Genomic DNA, 27875 nt, shown 5'->3' on the forward strand with positions numbered 1-27875 from the left:
TCTGAAGAGTGACCACCTGAGGCCATTAAGAAGAAGAGGTAGAAGTGACCAAGCACTGGATATGGAACAGTACCACCAGCTTCAGCATTGTGCCCTTGTCACGTACCTTACAGCGAAGTCTGAAATGCTGAGGGAGGCCTCTCGCACGGTTCCGGTCTCAACACCCCTGGTAGTGGGGACAGGGAGTGCTGGGGCACGGAAGGGTGCAGGTGCCTGCGGCTGGAAGCTGGAACTTGGAGATTCAGGATTCTCTTGGAGAAGACAAGAAGACTAATCACCAGAACTTGTATGGATTCAGGAACAACTGCAACGTCAGGAACAGGCAAAGGTTGGCAACTGGCTAGCAACAAGGTACCCAAACAGAAGGCAAGTTTGTAGTCAAGGTCAGGCAGAGGTTGGCAATGGGCAGGCAGTGAGGTACAAAGACAGGAAGCAGAGCCGTAGTAGAGAGTCCAAGCCAAGGTCGGTATAATCAGTAGAGATAGGTAACAGGCAAGGGTGATCCAGGAGAGTAGTCAAGGAAGCCGGGTTTGTCAGGAGCAAGGTAACAGGTCACACAGGAATCAGGAACTCAGGAACAAGCTGAAGACGATCCAGCACTGGTATCAGGCAGAGACCCTGTTTATATATGGCGCTGTGCTCCGGGATTGGTGGACGTGAATGTACACACACTCGTATGGGTGTGCGGGTGCGCGCACATGTTTGTACGGGTGCGTGGGTGTGCACGTTCGCTCCGGAACTCATTCGTCTCTGTTGGGGACACTGCGCATGGCCATTAGTCACTGCTGCACGGGGACGGGCACTAGCACTGTGAGTTCTCTGACAGCCCTGTTCTGCATTCTTCCTAGCTGTTATCTTGTTTGCCTAATGTGCCACAAGTGTGATATACAATTCCTGACAATATTTGCTGGATCATATAAGATCACTGCACACCTTGGTGTAGGGCAACACAGGCTGTAATCTGGCAAGGGGAGGCTGCAAAAGGGGCAAGACCTGAAAACTTACGCTGCTGAACTAGTTTACATATAAGGAGGGCCTGCTTTGAACCTTTTACATTGAGTGGCTTTTGCTGCCCACTTTTCTTATTGGGGTGCTGCTCCCACCCAGCCCTTTGGTGCATAGTCCTGCGTTACCTTATGCATGTGGTTCCCAAATGGTTGGCACTTTTACTAAAGCTGAAACACTGCAGGCAGAGGCTGCAGACAACAACAGTGCTGTTGGCAGCTGATACGTTAAAAAGACTGCAAAGCTCTTTCACACTGATGTCTATTCAAATACTTGGATAGTGACCTGAAGCTAACCAATTTCTGCCAAACACATACCTGGTTTATATTTTGAAAAGTCTGGGAATAATTAGGGATACAGGGATTGAACAGGGGGTTTAGGGAATGTGGAGTTGTGGTTTTGAATTGCTTTGGTACTCTCTCTCCTGAATGTTTATTTATTGTTAAAGAAAACGCAGGGTGCTATTGCAACAATAAAAAAAAAGTATATGACTATACTATTAAACTGTTGTGCCACTGGCCAAACCTAAGAAAAAACATGAGCACTCAAGCTTTATTTTTTGAAATATACAATTTTCTATAGCTTTGAAAAACATAGTTGTACCAGTGGCGGAACTACCAGGGTCATAAAGGTCGCACTTGCGACCAGGCCCTGGCATTCCGCCACTGTCGTGGGCCCCAGTGGGGTTGCTAGCCACAGGGCTCTGAGCCGAGAGCATCTCTCTCTCATATAGAAGGAGTGGGGAGAATGTGAACAGGGCTACTCCAACAAGGCCCTACCTCCCCTAGGGAAGAATATTGGACTATTCCGGTACCCAAAAAGGTAGTAATCTTAGATAAAAATTTAAATTTATTTTAATTTACAAACATTGTTATACAAAACAAACACAACATCAGGGTTGTTTACAAAAGACATAGTTGCACAAATATTAAAACAATACTTAGTAAAGCCCCCATGAGTAGGTGGAGGCACTGTGATGTGATAATGGACGTTAAAGTGGATGTAAACCCAATGTCATCCTTTCTAAACTACTGCCATAGGAGTTATCTATAAGGATATACATGCCTCCTGCATGTATCTTTACCTGTCAAATGTCTCCCCTCTCTGTTATTAGACCCGAAAAACTGCATATTCTGTGATTGGGTCTGTTATCTGGAGCTCGGTGGGTGGAGTCGGTCGTGATGTCAGTGGATTCCCCGCCCACCTCTAAACTCCCCTTGTCAATATGCCTGTTCTCCTGTGTATTTCTAACACTGAACTTCTGCTGAACTTCTGCTATGATCTCTAACATCCAGTGAAAAGACAGGAAAGTAACCACATGACTTCAGCATGCCAAATCATGGTGAGGTGTGGAACAGCCAATCCTTGCAGAGCTGCTGAAGAAAGGAGTGGGGGAGGGAATTTAAAAATACTACATGTCTCTTAGGCTAATGCATGTAAATCACCTGTCACTCACAGCAAGGGGGAGTATTTGACAAAGTTGTTCTCAGTTTGTCAAGAATTGTCTCACTGAACAATAAAAGGGGATTGCTCAGAGATGGATTAACTCTGTGTGGCAAGACTGGGCTCAAATGATAGCAAATCTTATATTCTACAGTATGATATAAAAAAAAAAAAAATTTGGGTTTACATCCACTTTAAACCTCAACAATTTCTCTGCCAATGCCGCTTCCTCAGGAGGCGTCCAATTTTAACATCTAGAAAGAGTAGATAATAGGAATTACATACAAAATACAATAAAAAGATGATACCAAAGTAATAATGAAAACATTGGAGTGTTGATACATTGTATAGCAGACTCACCAACAACGTGAAAGACAGCAATATTGAGACACCGAATCTGGGTGTTCCCCCTGGAGGCGGACACGGGGGGCTGATAGGACAGGCTATGAATGATTAAAAGAAATATATATACAAATATGAATATTCTGTGTTGGTTTACCTACCATGACAGTGAGGGTGTGCTACTAAAAGGTCAATGACACTGTGTGCAGTGGTGGGATAGAAAGAACGAGGAAGAAGAGGAAGGATGAGGGGGGATGAAGGGGGATGAAGGAAGGGAGTGGGGGAAAGGAGGAGGGAGGAAGGGGAAGGGAAGAGGAAAGCATTTGGGAGTGAGGGGAAAAGGAGAGAGAAAAGAAAGAAGGGGGAAACTGGATGAAACTGAAGAAAAGAAAGAAAGAGGGGGAAAGGGATGGGGGGTTTCATCCAGTTTCCCCCTTCTTTCTTTTCTCTCTCCTTTTCCCCTCCCTCCCCCATGCTTTCCTCCCCCCCTTCTCCTCCCCCCTCCTTACAAACATAACAATGTTTGTAAATTAAAATAAAATGGAAATTTTTATCTAAGATTACTACCTTTTTGGGTACCGGAATAGTCCAATATTCTTCCCTGGGGAAGTAGGGCCTTGTTGGAGTAGCCTTGTTCACATTTTCCCCACTCCTTCTAATATATCATTATAGGATGATGGTACCTGTTACAATCCCCATTGTTAAACCATTTGTATCTCTCTCATATAGCCCAGAGTCTACGCTGACAGTTCCCCTCCCTCGCACGGACAGGAGAGAGCTGACCTGCTCCTTCTTCTCCTGCCCCTCTCCTCCTGTGTGCACCATGGGAACTGTGAAGCTAAGATCATTTATCTGCTGTACTTCACACTTTACATGGCGTACACAGGAGGAGAGGGGGCTGGAGGAGAAAGAGCAGATCGGCTCTCTCCTCTTCCATCTGTGCGAGGGGAGGGGGGATTGTCAGTGCAGGCTCTGGCTATAAGAGAGAGACACTCTCAGCTCAGAGCCCTGTTAAGGAGGCACTGATAAGTGGCACTGATGGGCACTAATAGGTAGCATTGATGAGTACTGGTAGGTGGCACTGATAGGCAGCACAGATGGGCACTGATAGGTGTCATTGATGAGCACTGATAGGCAGCACTGATATTCAGCACTGATGGGCACTAATAAGCAGCACTGATAGGCTGCACTGATGAGCACTGATGGGTCTGCATTGATAATCAAGGCACTGATGATCAGTGCCCTGATTATCAGTATAAACAATGTACTGACAGCCTTGCTGGTTAACAGCTCTCCTTTCCTCACACAGACACAGGTTGGGAGGAAAGCACTGCAGATAACCAGCAAGTCTGTTTACATGTGATCAGCTGATCACACGGTAAAGGGCCACTGTGTTGGCCCTTTACTGTGATCTGTGCATTGTACATAATAAATATAAACAAATTGATACTTTTTTGCCTTGGTACATGCCCCCTTGCTAATAATAATTGAGATTGAGAAATTAATTGAGAAATGTACAGTATCGTGCCAAATATTAACGCCATACTTTACATATACTGTATGTTGTAGAGTCACATCATTTCCTGCCCTCAAGAAGTTTACACTCTAAGGTCCCTAACTCGCATTCATACTAAGGCCAATTTGCCCACTAGCAGGGCTGCCATCGGGGGGGTAAAACCCATACACATGTATATATTAGTGTATAGTTATGTGATTTATAAATTAACCACTTCAATACTGGACACTTTCACCCCCTTCCAGCCCAGGCCAATTTTCAGCTTTTAGCACTGTCGCATTTTGAATGACAAATTCGTAATCATGCAACACTGTACCCAAACTACATTTTTATCATTTTCTTCCCAAAAATAGAGCTTTCTTTTGGTGGTATTAGATCACCTCTGGGGTTTTTATTTTTTGCTAAACAAACTAAAAAAGACCGACATTTTTGAAAAAGAAAATGGTTTTCTTAGGTTTTGTCATAAAATTTTGTTTTCTCCTTCACTTACAGGAACTGATAAGGTGGCACTGATGAGGAGGCACTGATATGTAGAATTGATTCGCACTGATAGGCGGCACTGATATGCATCACTGATGGGTAACGACAGGTGGCACTGATGGGCAGCACTGATGATGAGGTACTGATGAGGTACTGACAGATGTTACTGCTGGGCACTGATTGGCACTGTGATGGGTACTGATTGGCACTGTGGTGGGCTCTTATTGGCACTGTGGTGGGCACTGACAGACTTTATTATTGGGGCACTGCTGGCAGCTGTTGGGCACTGATTGGCAGCTGATGGGCACATCTGATGGGGGCTGTGCTGCTAATTATCAGCACAGACCTCCTCTGACTGCCCGAACCGAGGAATGCTGTTTAAAGGCACTTCCTGGTTCACGCAATGATCAACTGTGATTGGTCACAGCTGATCACGTGGTAAGAAGCCTCTGACAGAGGCTCGTGTCAGCATGTTATCCTGCTGGACATCATATGATGCCCAGTCAGGATAAAAGATAATTGGTTAAATCCCCAGTAGAGACATGCATGATGGAAATGTTTGTTTCATTTCAGATTTATTTGTTAAAGAGTAACTCCACTTTTGTTGAGAAAAAATATTCCTCTTTGGATGATCCATGTACATTGCAAGGATTTTAACAAACTCTGTTGCAGATTCCTACCTTTTGTTATTCTGAAGAAATAGCTGTTTGTTTGTCTGTGTCTATGGGAGTGGTTTTATAATTATCAGTCATCTGCTGCACCTGCAGGGCTCTAGTGAAGAAAATTGCAGGGTCTGCTTTCCTTTAGACGTGATTTCATTTTGAGAGTATTTAACCAAAAATGTTATTTTCATTGCATAGGATGCTCATGACATATCTAAGGGGCGTTCTGTACACTATCTGTGTACAGAACTCCTTTGGATAGCCATATTGCATTTCATTTTACAGAAAATTACAACGCTGCAGATTGAAAAGGAATGGTAAGGTAATTTTTAATAACATTCAATTACAAATGGCCAATATATACACTATAAACAGAAAAATTGCCCCAGATGGTGTTAATAAAAACAAAACGCGTCAGAAGGATTGCATGTCCGTGAGGTACCATACACACCAACCCTGTATACCGGCCGATCGACTTCTAGGATGTCTTGGATCTATAAATGCTCGTTTTATACCAGATTTCTGTAAGTGTTTATCACTAATTTCTTTTATTTAACTGGAAAACAGTTTTACACCATGTGGCTGTTTTATCTTTCCTTCATTGGCCCTACTATGGAGTAAACTTTACCATCAGCCATGACAGTACCACCACCTGCAAAAAAATAGGGGAAGCCGATTGAATCTTCTATACTTGCATATCCCATCTGTCTAGACTATATAATTTGAAGTGTAGACCTCTGGTAAGGAGGCATTTTATATCAATCGGTGGAGGTGCACTTGGATGATGAAAATGCAAATCAATTACACTCGCTGTTAATGGATGTTCATCAAGGAATTCATCTACACTATTTGGAACAGCACTAGTTGTTGTTCACACTTTATGGACACTTGTTTATTTAATATCTATATTTAGGTTAAGTTAGAATGATTCTTTTTCGGAATATGTTTTGTATATATTCGGATTAGTTTTGTATATTCAAATTTTTTCATATATTTGTTGTTCCAAATCGATTCATATTTCAGAAGTTATTTCGGAAGATTGGCTATATTTGTTTTAGCAAGTTAATTTGTTATTTCGGGAAATTTCTTATACATTCTGGGCTAGATGAGGTCATTGGTTATGTTACAATATTTTGGATGCTTCAAACATTAACAAAAGGTCACAATAAAATTAACGAATAAAATCAATTCATTATTTCATTATAATTTATTTGGGATATGTTGAGATTCGTTACTATTTTGATCCGGATACATCCGAATCACCAAATAACTAAAATTTCATCAGAGTGTCGACGTGTGAAAAAACAAATTGCACATTTCTAATCCTCAAATATTTAATATTTTCTAAAAGTGGAGACCCTGAAAAAGAAAATGGTTGTAATTCCAATTGTGTATATCACATGATATTAACCACTTCCCGCCCAAGGTAGGTCCAGGGACGTCCTTGATTTTGTGATGGTATATCTGAATGATGCCTGCAGCTACAGGCATCATTCAGATATCATCTTTTAGTGCCGGCGATTCTGTGCACCATAAGAATGATCATAGCGGCTGTTCCACCGCTTGATCGTTCTTACGGGCAGCGAGACGGGACCCCCCTCCCGCTTCCCTCCAGTGCTTTTACCGACTCACCGCTTCTATCAGCCCCAGATGGTGATCATAGAGATTTCCGGTGGACCAGATGGTCGCTGGAGTCTCTATGTTCGGAGGCCGGGCGCGATGTTATGACGTCATGCCCAGCCTCTGCATTCAAACGAATGGTGGCGCCGCGGCTGGGAAGCCGAGATTGTTAACTTTTTTTTTTTTATTTCAGGCTTCCCATCCTAGAGGTGAGATGTGGGGTCTTATTGTCCCCATATCTCACTGTAAAGAGGACCGATCATGCCATATTCCTATTACAAGGGATGTTTACATTCCTTGTAATAGGAATAAAAGTGATCAAAATAAATTTTTATTTTTTTTAGGTGTCAAACTAAAAAAATAAAAATAAAATTAACAATAAAAAAAAAAAAAATTAAAGCGCCACTGTCTCCATATGCTTGCATGCAGAAGCGAACGCATACTTAAGTCTGCCCACATATGAAAACGGTGTTCAAACCACACATGTGAGGTAACGTCGTGAACGTTAGAGTGAAAGCAATAATTCTAGCCCTAGACCTCCTCTGTAACTCAAAACATGTAGCCAGTAAAAAAATTGAAAGCGTTGCCTATGGGGATTTTTACGTACCGAAGTTTGGCGTCATTCCACGAACGCGTGCAATTTTGAAGCATGACATGTTAGGTATCTATTTACTCGGTGTAACTTCATCTTTCACATTATGCAAAAATATTGGGCTAACTTTAATGTTTTGTTTTTTTTTAAAGCACGAAACTGTTTTTTTTTTTTTTTTTAAAGTGTTAAAAAAATTGCTGCACAAATACTGTGCGAGATAAAAAGTTGCAACAACCGCCATTGTATTCTCTAGGGTATTTGCTAAAAAACATATATAATGTTTGGGGGTTCTATGTAATTTTCTAGCAAAAAAATTATGGATTTTACATGTAGGAGAGAAATGTCAAAATTGGCCTGGATGGGAAGTGGTTAATGCAACATTTTTATATTTGCAATATAAAATACACTAAGTTAATTTTAGTGCACACAGACACAATATATTACCCATTTTTGGTAAATGATAAAAGATGAGGTTGCGTTAAGTAAATAAATACCAACATGCCAAACTCTAAAACTGATACAGCAACAATATTGCATATCGCAGGGTCAGGGAGGGTAAAAATGGGGGAGGGGTATGCCTGTATATCAGAAATGATATACAGGTGAATGTGAGGGATGACATCACTAATGGAGCAAGGGAAGAGGTGGAATCCTTATAGGTAGAGTTACAGAGGGAGGAAACCAAGGAGAAAGTAATACTGAGAGTATGATATAGGCCCCCTAACCTGAGGGAGGAGGAGGAGACGGACCTCCTATTACAGTTCAGAATGGCAGCAAGGATGGGAAGTGTCATAATAATGGGGGATTTTAATTATCCAGACATAGATTGGGTGGAAGGAACCGCACATTCGTCTAAGGCTCACCATTTCCTAAATGTCTTACAGGACAATTTCATGGGTCAGATGGTAAATGCACCAACAAGAAACAATGCGTTACTAGACCTACTGATTACTAACAACACAGACTTGATCGCAGATGTAAAAATATGGGGCAACTTAGGAAACAGCATTCACAGGTCAATTCGTTTCAGCATAAATCACACAAATAGGAAGCATAAGTGGAATACAAAGACACTGAATTTCAAAAGAGCCAACTTCCAGAAACTAAGCTCCTTGCTAAAAGATACTAAATGGGATAAAATCCTAGGAACAAAGAACACAGAGGAAAAATGGGTGTGCTTTAGGAGCATATTAAATAAGGATATTAGCCGGTGCATCCCAAAGGGTAATAAATTTGAAAGAGTTAATAAAAGCCCTGGGTGGCTTAACGCCAATGTAAAAAAGCAATTTTTTAAAAAACCCTCAGCATTCATAAAATACAAGGCTGAGGGGTCATCATCAGCATTCCAACTGTACAAAGAATGCAATAAGAAATGTAAGGGTGTAATCAGGGCAGCTAAGATAGAACACGAAAGGCACATAGCAGAGTAGAGTAAAAAAAAATCCCAAGGAATTCTCTAAGTACATAAATAGTAAAAGAGGGAGGACAGATCATATTGGCCCCTTAAAGAGTGATGAAGGGAATCTGATTACAAAGGATGGTGAGATGGCGAAGGTTTTGAATATATTCTTCTCCTAATGCCCCGTACACACGGTTGGATTTTCCGATGGAAAAATGTCTGATCGGGGCGTGTTGTCGGACATTTCGACCATGTGTGGGCTCCATCGGACATTTTCCATCGGATTTTCCGACACACAAAGTTTGAGAGCAGTCTATAAAATTTTCCGACAACAAAATCCGATCGCGTCAATTCCGACCGTGTGTGGCCAGTTCAGACGCACAAAGTGCCACGCATGCTCAGAAGAAATTCCGAGACGGAACAGCTCGGTCTGGTAAAATTAGCGTTCGCAATGGATACAGCACTTTCGTCACGGTGCAATGTAAAAAATGGTTTAATACAGCGCACTCTCTTCTTCTTTATAATGTGAGAAGAATGAAGTAGTTTTGCTGCTCATATTCACACAGACTTCTCACAAACTTCTTTCTTTATTATTTATCGGGATTCCCTCAATATATTTTGATTTGTCACATCTGACAAAATTATTTTTGGGTTGTTTTCTTTTTTTTTTTTAAAGGCTGTTTTTTTTTTTTTTTTTTTTTTTAGGTTTGTATTTTTTTCAAGGCTGATCTTTGTTTTATTTTTTGGTTAGTTTTACTCCCTAATATTTTTGTGTGTGTTTTGTGTGTCAAGTTACCACATTACCATTGATATCTTATATTATTTAATCTCAAGAAGGTTGCTTGGTGTTGGTGTCCCTTGTTAATTTCACATAGTATTTTTGAAATGTACCTGCCTCCTCACAAACCAACTGTCCTTTTTTAAGGAAAACACACATAGGCAAGTATAATTGAAACAAAAAATCCTTTATTAAGGGCTCAGAACCAAACAAAGAGGGAGGCAACACTGGAGAAACAGCAGAAATTGGCGAAGCCTTGGACCCCCAGGGCAGACATCAATTATTTAACATCAAAATTGGTGGCCTGAGGAGTCCTTATCTAAGGGAGTGCAATCTGTTCCAGAAGTCCCAGAGATCATGAAAGCAGCAGATGACATCTGTGTCCCCAGGCTGTGGTACTACAAGAGGCTGCATCTTTTGCCAGACCAGACTGAACCCAGGTCATCACTTTCTGGTCTTCTTTCCACGCTTCCTTCCCGACTGTGGCTTTGGTGTTGGAGATGTGGCAGGAGAAGGAGTAGGACCTGGAGGAGGAGGAGGAGGTGTAGTAGGACCTGGAGGAGGAGGAGGAGTAGGACCTGGAGGAGGAGGAGGACTATGTGTGAGGTCACAAATGTGGGTAGCACATGTTATTTTGACCCTCAACCCCTTATTGAGAGCTTCAAAATTAAGGACTCACACAGGAGTCATTGGCCCTCCTCCATCTGCAGCATTTTGCAGGCAGTTATGCAAGCAAAGTCCTCCTCCACAGTGTGGGGGGTTCTCAGGGCTTCTGTAGCCTTCCAAAAGAGGCCTATGGCAGCCTCCTCCAGGTTACTCCTCTTCCTGCCACTTTGTCTTTGAAGGTGTAGGGGAGGGACCTGGGTATCAGGCAGCCTGCTTGGCCCGGCCACCTCCTGGCTGAGACTTCCCTGTGTATGAAAAAGGGACATGGTTTTAGTTTTTGCATCATCAATCACAATCATAAATTAGTACTCCAAACTAACATCTAGTTAACATCATTGATTGGACAAGCAGAAATATTTAGAGGAATGCTATACCTGGCTCAAGCTGGGCTCCTCCACATGTTGCTGCCTGGAAGGCCCAGGTTGGGCGTCAGAAGCCTTAGCTGGGGGGGAAGGAAGCCTGGAAGGAAGACTGGAGAGTGATGACCTGGGTTCAGTCTGACCTGCCAGAAAATGCAGTCTGTCATAGTACCAGAGCCTGGGGACATAAATGTCATCTGCAGCTCCGGATCTCTGGGAATCCTGGACCTTCTTGTGCTCCCTTAGATAAGTGCTCCTCAGGCCACCAATTAGGATCTTCAAATAGGTGATGCCTGCCGTGGGGATCACCGTCTTCACAAATTCCAGCAATTGATCCAGTGCTGCCTTCCTCTTTGTTTGGTTCTTCTATTCAAGGTGGTTTATCTCCCATAGACAAGGCAGCTCCCTGAACATATCAATGAAGATTGCCATAAAGTCGTTATCTTTCAAGATATCCATTTTCACTGCAAGACACAACACAAGACAAACCCTAATGTCAGGCAAAACTCTCCTAATCTTGTTACAATATAGGCCTCAATCTAGAAGCAGTATAGGCCCAAGTTTAGATCTTACCTACATTATCACGATCAGTGCCTCCGATACTCCTTCCTCCGCTCACAGATCGTATGAACTACGCACGCGTGCTATGCTTTATACACACTGCGCATGTGTGTAACTCCACCCGCCCCTGACGTTCTTTCAAGTCTATTCCCTGCCCCTTTTCGTTCGGCGCAGTGGGGGAAGAGCACATGGCGGAGACACAGCAGGTGTGTGCTAATTATAGCAACGAGGAGGAGGGGGAGGAAAGCCCGGAGCCGGAAACGTCTGGATCCAGAAGGAGAAGATTTAAGGCATCAAATATGTCCTTTGGGGATATGTTGGAGATGGTCGACATCCTGAAGAGGGCTGACTATGATGGAAAGTATGGACCTTACCCCAACCCCAATGTCCGAAAGGCCAAGATAATGGCGAAAGTGGACAAAAGTCTGCACCGGAATTTCGGGGTGCGTTGATCGAAAGATCAGCTCAGGAAGCGGTGGTCGGACCTGAAATTAAGAGAGCATGAGCAGTACCGAAAGATCCGGAGAGTGCTGCAAAAAAGTACGTAGTTGTCCTGTGTTCCTATTCTTTTTGTGTTTATTACGTTCGTGCTGCTCCATGTGCTTTTCTTAACTGTTGTACAGTTTAAAATGCAACTTTCATGTTCATTGGCACATTATTCGTTCGTATCAAACATTTTTCTTTCGGCCTATAAAACACCATTGTTTTGGCCATATGCATTTGCCCACATTTTTTAGGGCCTACTTGTATGAAAATAATTTGGTTGTGTAGATGGGTTTGTTACTAGAATGAAATGCATACTCGATTCTGTGTAAGGAGAGGACACTCAGCAGCAGTTTTCACATCTGGACACTGGAGCACTAGTGTGGGACACAAGAACACCCTTTTTATTAGGGGGCCCACACAGGTGCTCCAGTGTATACTATAGGGGTGTCTCCATCTGTGAAGCTTGGACAAAACAGGTAAAGTATTGAAGCTTGACAAAGGACACTCAAAATTCTACAGCTTGGAACTCTCCCAAAACAGACAATTGTACCCCACTTCCAAGCAATGTTTCATATTTATAGTTCTGCCATCAAATATCTGTGTGCCATTTTTTTTTTACATAGGGGAGAAAAGACTCGGAGGACACCCCTCATCCACCTCTGGAAGAAGGGGAAATACCCCAAAGACAAGAAGAGCAGGAGGAGGAAGACGTGGTGGAACTAGTCACCACAACAGGTGAGTGTCTGCGACCACAGGCTCAGGTAAGAGATGGATGCCGGCATATTTATAATACATGTTTTTTTTTGGTTTCTATCTTTTTAGGTGATCGTGATGTTGTGGATCCAGGGCATTTCACCTCAGAAAGTGCACAGATCCTGATTGGGGAGATCATGGGGTGTAATGTTGTATTGGAAAATATCAAGAAAAACATCAATGATGTTATTCAAAAAAATAAGAACATCATTGATGTTTTGGGGAGAGTTTAAAACCCCTCCAAAGCCCTTTCTTTTATGTGGTGCTACAATTTTTAAATTTTTGTCGAATTGTAGAGAAAATTGAGTACTGTCCGTGATACTTTTTTTATTTGCACTAACATACAATTTTTCAGGACAAGCTTTCAGGGTATGTCCCCTTCTTCAAGGTCCAAGCAGTACTGACTCACAAATTTTTAAGCAGAATGTTAAAGGAGAAAAAAAAAAAAAAAAAAAAAAAAAGAGAAAACCAAACACATACAAATCAATGGTAATAAAGATAGCAGCAGAGTTAGTGAGATAGATAAGACAGAGGGAGAGCTAGGGGGGAATGGGGGGGGGGGAATGCTAGTCACAGAGCGGTCGTAAAACTTTAGCATAATGTGTAAGGAAACCAATATCTAAATTCAGGCCATTATTCTTCGTGTCAAAAAGAAGTATCATTCTTAGTTCAAACGTTTTCCTTTCCTGGATAGTTCTGAAATTCCCTTTAAGAACTAAGACATTGAGGTCTTCTATAGTGTGGTCCGATTGTGAGAAATGATGTCCCACAGGTGTGCATAAACTGTCTTCTTTATGTTCTTTGATGGTATGTCTGTGCAAATTCATCCTCGCTTGCAACTTCTGTCCTGTTTCACCAACATAAGATCCTTTGCTGCACCTTTTGCATTGGATGAGGTACACAACATTACTTGAGGTACAGCTGTAAGATCCCATGATATTGAAGGTCCCATTTGTGTGTGTAACACTTTTGGATAGATTTATCTGGTTGCATAGTTTGCAGCGTTTTTTATTGCAGGGTTTGCTTCCATTATTTGTGACTTCATAATCAGAGTGAAGTTTCCTGCTGATTAGTTTGTGTCTGAGGTTGGGTGGTTGTCTGAAAGCCAATAATGGGGGTTGTTGGAATATTCCTTTCAGAGTTTCATCCTCTGTTATAATGGGTTGTAAATCTTTGATTATCTTTTTGATCCCTTCAAGTGCTGGGTTGTATGTGGTGACTAGAGGTACTCGGTTATTTGTTTTTTTCTCTGTGTATTGGAGGAGATTTTCTCTTCGGGTTTTCAAGGCTGTGTTAATGCTGTTATTGATGGTTTTGTCTTTGTAACCTTTCTTATGGAAGGAATCTGACAGTGTTCTGAGATGTTTATCTCTGTCTTCTGGGTCTGAACAAATTCGGTGGTATCTGATGGCCTGGCTGTGTATGATGGCCCGTTTGGTGTGTTGGGGGTGAAAACTGGAACTATGAAGATAGCTGCATCGGTCAGTCGGTTTTCTGTATATCGACGTGTGTAGCTTGTCATCCCTGATGTATACTGTAGTGTCCAGGAAGTTGACATGTGTGTTCGAATAGTCCATTTTTAGTTTGATAGATGGGTGAAAAGTGTTGATCAATGAGAAGAATTGGTTTAGATTGTCTTCACCTTCAGTCCATATCATGAATATATCATCAATATAGCGATAATATCTGTATGGCTTTTGTTGTATGCTGTTCAGAAATTTGTCCTCCAGGTCAGCCATAAATTAATTTGCATATTGGGGTGCCATTTTGCTTCCCATAGCAGTACCCATACACTGGAGATAGATGTCATTATTGAAAGTGAAGTAGTTGTGTGTAAGAATGAATTCAATGAGCCGTGTCACATCCTCAGCAGTGTATTTGTGGTCTGGTGAGGATGATAAGAATCTGTGACATGCCGCCAACCCATCCTTGTGAGGGATGTTACTGTACAGAGATTCTACATCCATGGTGACTAGAAGTGTATTAGGTGGTAATTGTTGTATATTGTTAAGCTTGTTCAGAAAATCAGTGGTGTCTTGCAGGAAACTTGCAGTGTTCATGACTAAAGGTTTTAACATGTTTTCTACAAGGCCTGAGATATGTTCGGTAAGTGTATTCATACCTGTTATAATGGGTCTGCCTGGATTTCCTGGCTTGTGGATCTTGGGCAGCATGTAGAAGTCTCCAATTTCTGGATTATCTGGAATCGCATTGATGAGTTTTGAATGTAAGTGGCTTGGTATTGTCGCAATGAGATCTTTTAATTGCTGAGTAAAATCCTGGGTCGGATTATAATCCAGTTTTTTGTAGTAAGTAGTATTTGCCAGCTGCCTCTGGCCCTCTTGTATATATTTGTCTGTATCCATCACAACGACTGCTCCCCCTTTATCTGCTGGTTTGATGGTTATGGCCTGATTATTGCGCAGATCATGTACAGCTCTTCGCTCCAGTGGTGAAAGGTTGTATAATATTTTCTTTTGCTGGGTGGATATCAGGGATGTAACTCGCAGCCTGAAGCTGTCAATATAGGTATCCAGTTTGGGGTTGCGTCCTTGTGGAGGTGTGAAGTTGCTGTTCTTTTTCCTTTTGTAATCTCCTATTGTCCTAGGATTCCTTTCCTTACTGTCAAAATATTCTTTGAGCCTTAGTCTCCTAAAGAATTCCTCCATATCTGACCATACTTGTAATTTATCCAATTTGGTGGTTGGGCAGAATGTGAGGCCTTTGGAGAGGACTGTTGTTTCTGGTGTAGTAAGTTGATGATTTGACAAATTTATGATTCCGAGTTCCTCTGTTATATCCACATTTTCTGTAAAGTCAGCATTTACACAAGGGATACCTTGGGATTCTGGATTGGCTTCCAAGTTGCTGATAGCAGGAGTTATAGAAGTTGTGTTTGTTTTGTGTTGTTTAGGTTGTATCCAAAATGTCTGCTCTTGGTGTAGCTTTTGGAGTTTTTTTTGCTTCCTGTTCATGGCAAGTTTTTGCAGTTGTCTTTGTAAGGTTTCAATTTCATTCTTAATTTGGTTGATGCTTGTGGGGTCCAATGGTGTTGAGGTTTCAAACACCAACTGCTTTTCTTTCCGGATTGTTTCCCTTTTACCATAGAGTTTATGAATGAGGTTGTTCCTTAACCTTTCGCTGGTACGTCTGCAGAGTCCTTCTGCATAAGGAGAGTTCAGTGTATTTGCACAAGGATTTTTAATCCGGAGACCCTGTGGTATGAGATTCCTCTTTTTGCATCTTGAGAGAAAGAAGATGTCACTGTTGACCTGTGTTTCCTTTGTGATCAGGTTGGTTAACTGCTTCTTTATGCGGCTATATGCAGTATCTTCCATCATACTTGATTTGATTGTAGCCGTATTAGTGCAATTGTGACAGAGAAAATTGAGTACTGTCCATGATACTTTTTTTATTTGCACTAACATACAATTTTTCAGGACAAGCTTTCGGGGTATGTCCCCTTCTTCAAGGTCCAAGCAGTACTGACTCACAAATTTTTAAGCAGAATGTTAAAGGAGAAAAAAAAAAAAAAAGAGAGAAAACCAAACACATACAAATCAATGGTAATAAAGATAGCAGCAGAGTTAGTGAGATAGATAAGACAGAGGGAGAGCTAGGGGGGAATGGGGGGGGGGGGAATGCTAGTCACAGAGCGGTCGTAAAACTTTAGCATAATGTGTAAGGAAACCAATATCTAAATTCAGGCCATTATTCTTCGTGTCAAAAAGAAGTATCATTCTTAGTTCAAACGTTTTCCTTTCCTGGATAGTTCTGAAATTCCCTTTAAGAACTAAGACATTGAGGTCTTCTATAGTGTGGTCCGATTGTGAGAAATGATGTCCCACAGGTGTGCATAAACTGTCTTCTTTATGTTCTTTGATGGTATGTCTGTACAAATTCATCCTCGCTTGCAACTTCTGTCCTGTTTCACCAACATAAGATCCTTTGCTGCACCTTTTGCATTGGATGAGGTACACAACATTACTTGAGGTACAGCTGTAAGATCCCATGATATTGAAGGTCCCATTTGTGTGTGTAACACTTTTGGATAGATTTATCTGGTTGCATAGTCAAGTGTCGAATTGTAGAAAAGCCAAAGTTTGAAGAGGCACACAGTGTGTCAACATGTGCTATCTGCCATCACGGGAGATCAATGGACGCATTTTGGGGGTGCAACCCCTTCCCCAATAATAAAGTAGCTGAGAGGAAGGGGTTGCTCCCCCAAAACACGTCCCTTGATCCCCCATGATGGCAGCTAGCACATGTTGACATTCGTAAATTGGTGTGCATCTTCAAAATTTGGCTTTTCCTGGGGTGACTTCACCCCATCTGAACGCAATATCAAACACAGTTCCTAAATACCCATGTCTGATATTACCTTCAAGTTCTACCAAATGTGAACTTTGTAAGTTCAAGATTTGTGTCTTTCTTGTTGGTTTGAAACATGCCTGTTTTATCTTAAATGGACATTTCTACTTTTTCTAATGCCACCCCAAAAATTGTTATACAACAAACATGTTGGTTTGTTTTAAAAACCTTGTCAAAATGCACACGTGATTGTGCAGGTATTAAAAAGATTGTTAATCGGAGGGGGCGGAGCCTAGCGGAGCAGACTTGCATTGTTAGAGCTCCACACCGCTGAGGAGAGAAGAGAAGGACAAAGCGGAGCCTGCAGGCTCAAAATGTATCCATTTGAACCTTTTTGCCCCAGGGAACAAACTGTGAAAGTTTGGGCAGGAAATATGGTACTGGGAGGAAACCGTGGCAGAAATAAAAATCACCTCACAAAGAGCTCACAGGCACTCACTGCAGCTGAAGCAGCTCCAGTCACCTCACAAGATACAGCATCAGGGCGCTCTCACAGACAGAAAATGTCACAGCAAGACTCTCCATTTAAATCAGATACAGAACAAATCCTCTCACAAACTTCTCCACAAGACTCCTCAGCATCCCCAGTAATATTATTACAATTTGAAAAGATGCTTCATAAGGCTTTAAAACAAACCTCAGACCAAATAACAAAAAGCCTAACCAAAGAAATAAGAGAGCTGGGAAACCGCACCGCAGCCTTAGAAATAAAAATGGATGAAATTGAAATTACAACCCAAGAAAATATAACAGAATTGGAACAATTAAAAAAAGAGAATTTAATACTTCAAACTAAGCTCGAAGATTACAAAAATAGAGCCAGACGTTCAAACTTGCGCATAAGGGGAATACCTGAAACTGTGACAGACCTGCAATCTACTATTACTGCTCTATTACAAGAACTAAAGCCAGATATCCCTATTGAACGTTTAGAACTGGACAGAGTACACAGAGCCCTCACAGCCAAGATGGACCCCCACGTGATATAATCACAAAATTTCATTATTACAGAACGAAAGAACAAATACTAATTGCTGCAAGAGAAAAAAAGGAACTTAATTTTCAAGGACACAATTATCAAATTTTTGCTGACCTATCCCAACTTACTATTACTAAAAAACGATCCATGAAACCCCAACTAATGGAACTGCAACGCCACAACATTATGTATCAATGGGGCTTCCCCTTTTCAGTCAGATTTAACTACCAAGGTACAATTTACAGAAGCAGATCAGCAGATGAACTACAACAAACCCTTTTAAAATTAAATCTGACAGAACCCACAAGCAGCAACACTCCCACACGCAGATGAATGGCATCATCTTCACCTTCAGGCAGCACCCAGAAAATTTCAGAACAAAATGGGAATCATCATTCTCACAAAAGAGGCCGTTATGCCACATCATCCATGGACCAAGAAAATTCAATGGACTGACATCCTAATTCCTGATATCTCTTCATTTATTATACTAAGAGATGGTTCTCTATAAAAAACCTATATTTATAACTGAATGTAACTGCATTCTGATAGTCACACACTGTGTGGGATCATGTTACATTCCAGTTATATTTCTTATTACTTCTGATTCATATAGCCTTAGAATATGTAAGTGAAATAAGGATATTCTTGTTCAGTTATATATTATCAGGTAATAACAATAGATTTATTACTTTTTAGGACAAATATGTTCAATAACCCAGAAGTAATGGAAGCTTTTTCTTTCTTTTCTTAAAACAAATATATTATTACCTAACTAGTTCCTAGAATTATGTTTTTGTTTATTCTAATCTGAAGCAATACAACCTTAATTTTATGAGTTAACATATCTAAACAGTTATGCCGCGTACACACGGTCGGACTTTTCGTCTACAAAAGTCCGACAGCCTGTCCGACATACTTCCGACGTACCTTCGGCGGACTTGCGGCAGACTTTCTTACGAACGGACTTGCCTACACACGACCACACAAAAGTCCGACGGATTCGTACGTGATGACGTACACCGGACTAAAATAAGGAAGTTCATAGCCAGTAGCCAATAGCTGCCCTAGCATGGGTTTTTGTCCGTCGGACTAGCACACAGACGAGCGGATTTCGGGGTCCGTCGTACTTACGACGTAAAGATTTGAAGCATGTTTCAAATCTAAAGTCCGTCGGATTTGAGGCTAAAAAAGTCAGTTGAAAGTCCGGAGAAGCCCACACACGATCGGATTACCAGCCAGCTTTAGTCCATCAGCGTCCGTTGGACTTTTGTAGACGAAAAGTCCGACCGTGTGTACGCGGCATTACATATGAATAAAATATGTAATTGTTTACTCTAAAAGGGTTAAAATCCCAAAATAATTCAAACTATCTTCATCAATACCAAAGTTATTAACAGTACCTTTCTAACTGAATTATTTAGCCTAGGGCAAAACTAACCATATACAACCACCCTGGAATAAATAATTTCAACAAAAACTATATTCTGCACTCCAATTAATGAAACATCATTTTGATGTCTTTTGACATAGCACTTCTCTCCTGTAAGTGGAAGATCCGTGTACCCCCATTAGCCCTCCTCATTCTCCCAACCATATTATGTGGGAGTGTGACGAAGGCACTTATTCCCCTGAGAGAGATATTTATTCTCTTTCACGGGTAAATTGTGATTACTTACAAAAAATAATTTATACAATGTATCATCTAATCTCACATGTTTTTTGTTTACTCTTTACTCCAGAATTCACTGGTTTCTTTTCTATCTATTCATCTCTTCAGTCCACACAGGTTGATCTGCGCAGTCAGCTCTGCATAACAAAAAGTAAGTCAAAACTATTTGATCTATTGCCATGGCACCACTGAATATACTTTCCCTGAATGTTCAGGGAATAAATGTCCCTCAAAAAAGGACCATAGCCTTCCGTACTTTCCATAACAAGAAGGCTCACATAGTATGCCTCCAAGAAACACACTTCACCAAAGATTCTACTCCAAAATATATTTCTCCTTTTTATCAACAAATTTACATGGCTTCTGCCTGTACCAAGCAAAGGGGAACTCTAATTGCATTTCACCGATCCACACCATTCACCTTATCATCAGAAATTAAAGACCCAGAAGGTAGATACCTGATACTCATGGGTTATATATTGGATACAGCAATCACGGTGATTTCCTACTACGCTCCTAACAAACAACCTACACCATTCCTCTCACATATATTACAAGTGATTAATACACACAAAATAGGAACAGTGATAATGTGTGGGGATTCGAACCAGGTCCCCCTCCCATTTCTAGATAAATCACCTTTTACACCATCCAAAATAACCTCTAGATTACCTTTTTCTTAACTTCTTTCCAAATACAATCTGGTAGATTCGTGGAGAGAAAGTAACCCAATGAAAAAGAAATTCACTTATTTCTCGCACCCTCATCAAACCTTCACCAGAATAGATCATATTTTTCTAACAATAGGAATGATACCAGAAATTATTGCATCAGATATAATTCCGATTCCGTGGTCTGACCATAATGCAGTATACACTACTATAGCCTCAGCCATACCAAAAGCGCATGACCCAACGTGGTACTTACCGGACATAATGCTCAAACACCCACTACATCAGATGGCCATTGAACAAGCTTTAAAGGAATACATATCAATTAATAATACAACAGACATCTCCCCAATAACACTGTGGGAAGCTCATAAGCCTGTCTTGCGTGGTACAATACAAAGACAAATGGCACTATTTAAACGGGAACGCAAAAATCTAGCAAAAAAACTAGAACTCAATTTTAATGCAGCCTACATATCATTTCAAGATAATCCATCTCAGAGTACAAAATCTCATCTGGAAAAATCTAGATTGGAATACGATCTATTTCTCACTGAGTCAGTTGATAAATCCCTCAAACGCTCCAAACACAATTTCTACATGAATACAAACAAACCAGGTACATATTTGGCTCGGGCATTAAATTCAACTAACAAATCTTTCAAACCAATACGTTTGAAATTATCAAAAAATGTTTACACTTGTAATCCAGTTAAAATAGTCCATAAATTTCACTCACATCTCACAACTTTATACAAGACAAACAATGAATTTAATCCTACAGAGGCTGAATCCTTCTTCTCAAAAATAACCTTACCTGAGTTATCTCAGAATCAAAAAAGCAGTTTGGATAAGCCTATAACTATAGATGAAGTTGCAAACGCCATAAAAGACCTAAAACTTAACAAAAGACCAGGCCCAGACGGCTACTCGGCTTTATACTATAAAACATTCTCAGAAATACTCTCTCCCATTCTCACTGAAACTTTTAACAAACTTCTAGATGGACATTCTTTTCGGCAAGAAACACTAATGGCAATTGTTTGTATGATCCCAAAACCCCTTTCTGATGATACTTCCTGTGTGAATTATCGGCCTATCTCTCTGTTAAACCTTGATATTAAATTATTAGCAAAAATAATAGCAAAACGCCTCAATAGCATTATAGGAAAATTAATACATAGAGATCAAGTAGGCTTCATGCCAAATAGACAGGCAGGCGATAATATACGCAGGGCAGTGTTATTGGCACATATTGCTAAAAAACGGAAAATCCCTTTATGTTTTCTATCTCTCGATATTAAGAAAGCATTTGACACAGTATCCTGGCAATATATGCAATATTCATTACAAAAATGGGGTTTTGGACCCCACTTTTTAACATGGATCAAAGCATTATATAATAAACCCAAAGCCTATATAAAATATGCTGGATACAAATCTGAAGCCTTTAATATCGAAAGAGGTACCCGACAGGGTTGCCCATTATCTCCCTTATTATTTGCCCTTATACTCGAACCCATGGCCCAATACATCAGAACAAACCAAACTATAACTGGCATTGAAGTAGGAGGTATTACACACAAATTATGTATATTTGCAGACAATATATTACTTTTTCTATCATCACCACAGGTCTCTGGTCCTAACTTAATACCAGCTCTTGATGGATTTGCAACCCTATCTGGCCTTATGATTAATCCTAAGAAATGCCTAGTGCTTAATATTTCACTCACAAACATGGAATTGATCCCGGCTAGGGCTGCACTCCCATTCACATGGGCAGAAAAATCAATCCCATATCTTGGAATTCATTTAACAGCATCTCATTCTGACTTATTCTCAACCAATTATCCTCCTGTATTAAGACAGATCACAAATCTAATAAAACAATGGTCGCAACTTCCTTTATCCTGGATAGGGAAGATTAATGCAATCAAAATGACTATTCTACCCAAATTGCTTTATCTATTCAGAGTCCTCCCTATTCCAATTCCTTCCTATTTTTTGAGAATAGTACAAAAAAGAGCAACTTCGTTTATATGGGGCTCTTCTAAACCACGTATACCTATACACACACTACATCTTCCCAAAAATAAAGGAGGCCTGGGATACCCTAATTTTACTAACTACTACAGAGCAGCACATTTGGCCAGTCTGTCCAAATACCATGAAAAACAGGAAATCCCATTATGGGTATTTATAGAGGCTTCAGAAAATGACCCTCTATTAATATCAAATTTATTATGGCTTGATCCTAAAGACCGCTTTAAAATTCATAATCCCATAACTAAACACTTCTTATCTCTCTGGGATAAACTAAAAACCAAATATCAGTTACAATCTCCACACAATCCTCTCCTTTCTTTTATCAGAAATCCGGCCTTTTATCCGGCATGGATCTACCCAAATTCTTTTAAAGCTTGGACAACATCAGGCATTCAGACACTAAATGACTTCATAGCATCTAAATCATTCCTTTCATTCCCATCGCTTAAAGAAAAATATGATCTACCAAACTCTGAGATATTTAGATATCTCCAAATCAAAAATTTCTATACACCATTCCTAAAGGGGGATACACCATTATCCCAATTATCCATTTTTGAATCAATCTGTACAAAAGATCCATTTGCTAAAGGTACAATTTCATCACTTTATAATCAATTATATGGAATAGCAAATCTTAATAGACCCTCTTACGTTCAGAGGTGGGAGGAGGACCTGGGACGAACTTTAGAAGACACTGACTGGTCTAACATATGGCTCACATCTAAGTCATCTTCACCCAACATCTTAGCACTGGAGACAAATTATAAAGTCCTAACTCTTTGGTACCTTGTACCCCCTAGAGTGGCAAAATATTCACCTAATACCTCAGCTCTTTGTTTTCGAGGATGCCCAGAAATAGGCACATATTTACACATATGGTGGACGTGCCCAGTAATCCAAACCTTCTGGAAGGAAGTCTTCGTGATTGCATCTAAAATATTTAAAAAAATAATACAACCAGATCCATATTTAACTTTACTTAATCTAAAACCGGAATGGTTAACACTCTCTCAATTCAAACTTATGATCCAACTAATAACGGCTGCAAAACAAACAGTGGCCAAGGCATGGAAATCTCCTACATTGGTACTAGCAGAAACAATTCACAGAATGAATAATACAATGTCCCATGCTAAGATGGTAGCCATCGATCAAAATCAAATTCCAAAATTTGAAAAACTTTGGCATCCTTGGATAAAACAACAGTTCCTGTCAAACTTCAATGACTCTGTCCTGTTGCCATGGTAACAGATTAAATGACTTACAGAGACACCCATTCTAAGGCTTCAAAGAGAACTAAAAAGAATAATAAACTGACGAACGGGACAACCTTGTGGACCATACCTCTACCTTTCTACCCTTTTTCTTCTTTCTCTTTCCTTTTCTCCACCTTACGATTAAAGCTCATTATCAGAATTTATTTGACCTATATACACTCTACTTGTAAACAATATGTATAGTAGGTATAAATCATTTAAATACCTACAAAAGTAACTAAGGAAATGATATATATCTTTAATTTAGGTTTACGTGAACCCAATGTTTAATATTTGAAATGTCATGATATTTACCTATATAAACCCTACTGTAAAACAATGAGCTTACTTTATAGATCCTTGTAAACTTACTTTATGTATCTTTATAACATTGTATACTCAATAAACTTCTTTTGACAAGGAAAAAAAGATTGTTAATCAAGAATGTGTGGATAATTGTCTCAACGCTACAACACATTAGTGGTGCTCTAATTGCTGCTTTCTGTGACAATGAGGATTATTTCCTAAGGGCAAATCCAAGTGCACTTGTAGTGCAAAGTGTCTTTGCCTTTAGTAAATTACACCCAACAGTGCTTTGTAAGGTTACACAATCACGCCATTTTCAGGACTCCACACATTTCTGTCAAGGTCAGCTACAACAACCACAAGCAGTAAATGTCACCAAAGATTTGCTTAATGTTTTTTTTTATTTGATAAAGGTTTCACACATTGTCTGGCATATTGATAGCCCCCCTACCCGCAAAGAATTCCAGGTATCTTAGCCGGACATCACGGGCACTCAGGGAGGGCAAGCCAGGACGGCCACTTTCAAGCGCCGTCAGGGTTGGTTCATTTTGAATTCCGGATTCAGGCCCAACTGAGCCAGCACAGTTGGTACAGTAGGTGACCGCGATATTGTGTCAATCTCGCCGCACTTCTCGGCGAGATTTTACACCTACGAGCCCCGTCGCAGGAGCCAGCGCCGAGATGGCTCACTCATCGGGAAAGGAAGACGTTGTTTTCCTCCCGCGATGAGTGACAGGCAGCGCTGACAGCTGTCTAGTATGAATCCTGAGGCGGGAACACCGCGCCAAATTTTAAATGAAAAAACCGTCGTGGGTTCCCCCCTCGGGGGCATACCAGGCCCTTAGGTCTGGCATGGATTGTAAGGGGAACCCCCTATGCCGAAAAATCGGCGTGGGGGTCCCCCCCAAATCCATACCAGACCCTTATCCGAGCACGCAGCCCGGCCGGCCAGGAAGGGGGGTGGGGACGAGCGAGCGGCCCCCCCTCCTGAGCCGTACCAGGCCGCACGCCCTCAACATGGGGGGGTGGGTGCCTTGGGGGAGGGGGGCGCCCTGCGGCCCCCCCCACCCCAAAGCACCTTGTCCCCATGTTGATGAGGACAAGGGCCTCTTCCCGACAACCCTGGCCGTTGGTTGTCGGGGTCTGCGGGCGGGGGGCTTATCGGAATCCGGGAGCCCCCCCTTAATAAGGGGGCCCCCAGATCCCGGCCCCCCACCCTGTGTGAATGAGTTTGGGGTACATGGTACCCCTACCCATTCACCTAGGCAAAAGTGTCAATATAAAAAAAACACACTACACAGGTTTTAAGAATAATTTATTAGTCAGCTCCGGGGTCTTCTTCCGACTTCGGGGGGGTCTCCTTCCGACTTCTCCCGGTGTTCGGCCTCTTCTCCCGGGCCCCGCCGCTATCTTCTTCCAGCTCTATTGCCAGCGAGGGGCCCGGTCTGCTGCCGCTGTCTTGTCGCCGCTGTCTTGCCGCCGCCGCTGCTGTCTCTCCACTTCTTCTCTTCTTTTCTTCTTCCCCGATGTTGACACGACGCTCTCTCCGGCTCGAATGCTGTGTGCGAGCTGCGGAGCCATTTATATAGGCGGTAACCCCGCCCCCTTACGACGTCATGGTCCCAGCATGCGCAGGGACTCTGGGGCCACGCCCCCTTATGACGCCAGAGTCCCTGCGCATGCTGGGACCATGACGTCGTAAGGGGGCGGGGTTACCGCCTATATAAATGGCTCCGCAGCTCGCACACAGCATTCGAGCCGGAGAGAGCGTCGTGTCAACATCGGGGAAGAAGAAAAGAAGAGAAGAAGTGGAGAGACAGCGGCGGCGGCGGCAAGACAGCGGCGACAAGACAGCGGCAGCAGACCGGGCCCCTCGCTGGCAATAGAGCTGGAAGAAGATAGCGGCGGGGCCCGGGAGAAGAGGCCGAACACCGGGAGAAGTCGGAAGGAGACCCCCCCGAAGTCGGAAGAAGACCCCGGAGCTGACTAATAAATTATTCTTAAAACCTGTGTAATGTGTTTTTTTTATATTGACACTTTTGCCTAGGTGAATGGGTAGGGGTACCATGTACCCCAAACTCATTCACACAGGGTGGGGGGCCGGGATCTGGGGGCCCCCTTATTAAGGGCGGGCTCCCGGATTCCGATAAGCCCCCCGCCCGCAGACCCCGACAACCAACGGCCAGGGTTGTCGGGAAGAGGCCCTTGTCCTCATCAACATGGGGACAAGGTGCTTTGGGGTGGGGGGGGCCGCAGGGCGCCCCCCTCCCCCAAGGCACCCACCCCCCCATGTTGAGGGCGTGCGGCCTGGTACGGCTCAGGAGGGGGGGGGGGCGCTCGCTCGTCCCCACCCCCCTTCCTGGCCGGCCGGGCTGCGTGCTCGGATAATGGTCTGGTATGGATTTGGGGGGACCCCCACGCCGATTTTTCGGCATAGGGGGTTCCCCTTACAATCCATGCCAGACCTAAGGGCCTGGTATGCCCCCGAGGGGGGAACCCACGCCGGTTTTTTCATTTAAAATTTGGCGCGGTGTTCCCGCCTCAGGATTCATACTAGACAGCTGTCAGCGCTGCCTGTCACTCATCGCGGGAGGAAAACAACGTTTTCCTTTCCCGATGAGCGAGCCAGCGCGACATTCACAGTACCCTGTCGCCGAGAACCAGCGCAATGGTATCGCGCTGGAAACACAATCTCGCGGTCAGGTACTGTAGAATGTTGCCGTAAAAAGTTGTGTAGAACACAGCACACCAGGATAATGTGATTCAGTTTATACTCCGCCATATGTATGGGTGTAAGAAATAGGCGGAACCGGCTGGCCATGATTCCAAACATGTTTTCCACCACTCTTCTGGCTCTGGCCAGCCGGTAATTAAAAACCTTCTGGTCCGGGGTGAGGGTCCTCATCGGGAATGGCCGCATAAGATGGTCCCCCAGCGCAAAGGCTTCATCCGCAATGAAGACGAATGGGAGTCCTTCCACATTGTCTTCTGGATGTGGCAAGTCCAAGCTGCCATTCTGGAGACGCCTGTAGAACTCGGTCTGGGCGATGACTCCACTATCGGACATCCGGCCATTCTTCGCCATGTCCACATACAGGAACTCATAAGTAGCCGACACCACCGCCAACATCACAATGCTATTGAACCCCTTATAATTATAATAGTATGACCCCGAGTTGGGTGGTGGGATGATGTGGATGTGTTTCCCATCAATTGCCCCTCCACAGTTAGGAAAGTCCCACTGCTGGGCAAAGTGTGGAGGCCACAGTCTGCCATTCCTGTGGCGTGGAAGGAAACTGTTGAGGAAAACAAAAAAAAATAGGCTTTTTGCACATAGACATGGAAAGCAGTTTAGACACAAACATTCTTGGTCAACATCAAGATAACATTGATTTATGGGAATTTTTAAAGACCAAAGTATAAGGTACACCTATCATATTCCCCCTCCCCCCCCTGTCATGGGCCATTTCTAACATTATAGGGGGGGAGCTCTTGGACAGGTAACCCTCTCCACTTCATTGAGAGATAAATGCCTAAATAATGTGTATTACTTGGAACAGCCCCTTCTTAGTTACACTATTGGCAGCCCACTGGACAGGTAAGAAGTGTCATAATACAAAGATATAAATACACACTGTACACATTTGAGCACATTTGGACATTCTGCTATTACCTATCCAGATAATAATAGTATACAAAAACTTGAAACAGTACCATTTGAAAGCATACAGGCAGGCCATTACACTACATGCTTTGGGGAATTCATCCATAAATCTGAGCACAGAAGAGATGGGTATAGTGTGTATGGGTTTGGCAAAGTCAGCAGATAGATGATTGAGGGTAGATAGAGAATTGGTATCATCTGACTTAGCAGTCGGGGGTAGGGAGGGTTCCATATGATTTAGG

The sequence above is a fragment of the Aquarana catesbeiana genome, linkage group LG05 (genome assembly GCF_042186555.1).
Source record: "Aquarana catesbeiana isolate 2022-GZ linkage group LG05, ASM4218655v1, whole genome shotgun sequence".
Lineage (NCBI taxonomy): Eukaryota > Metazoa > Chordata > Amphibia > Anura > Ranidae > Aquarana > Aquarana catesbeiana.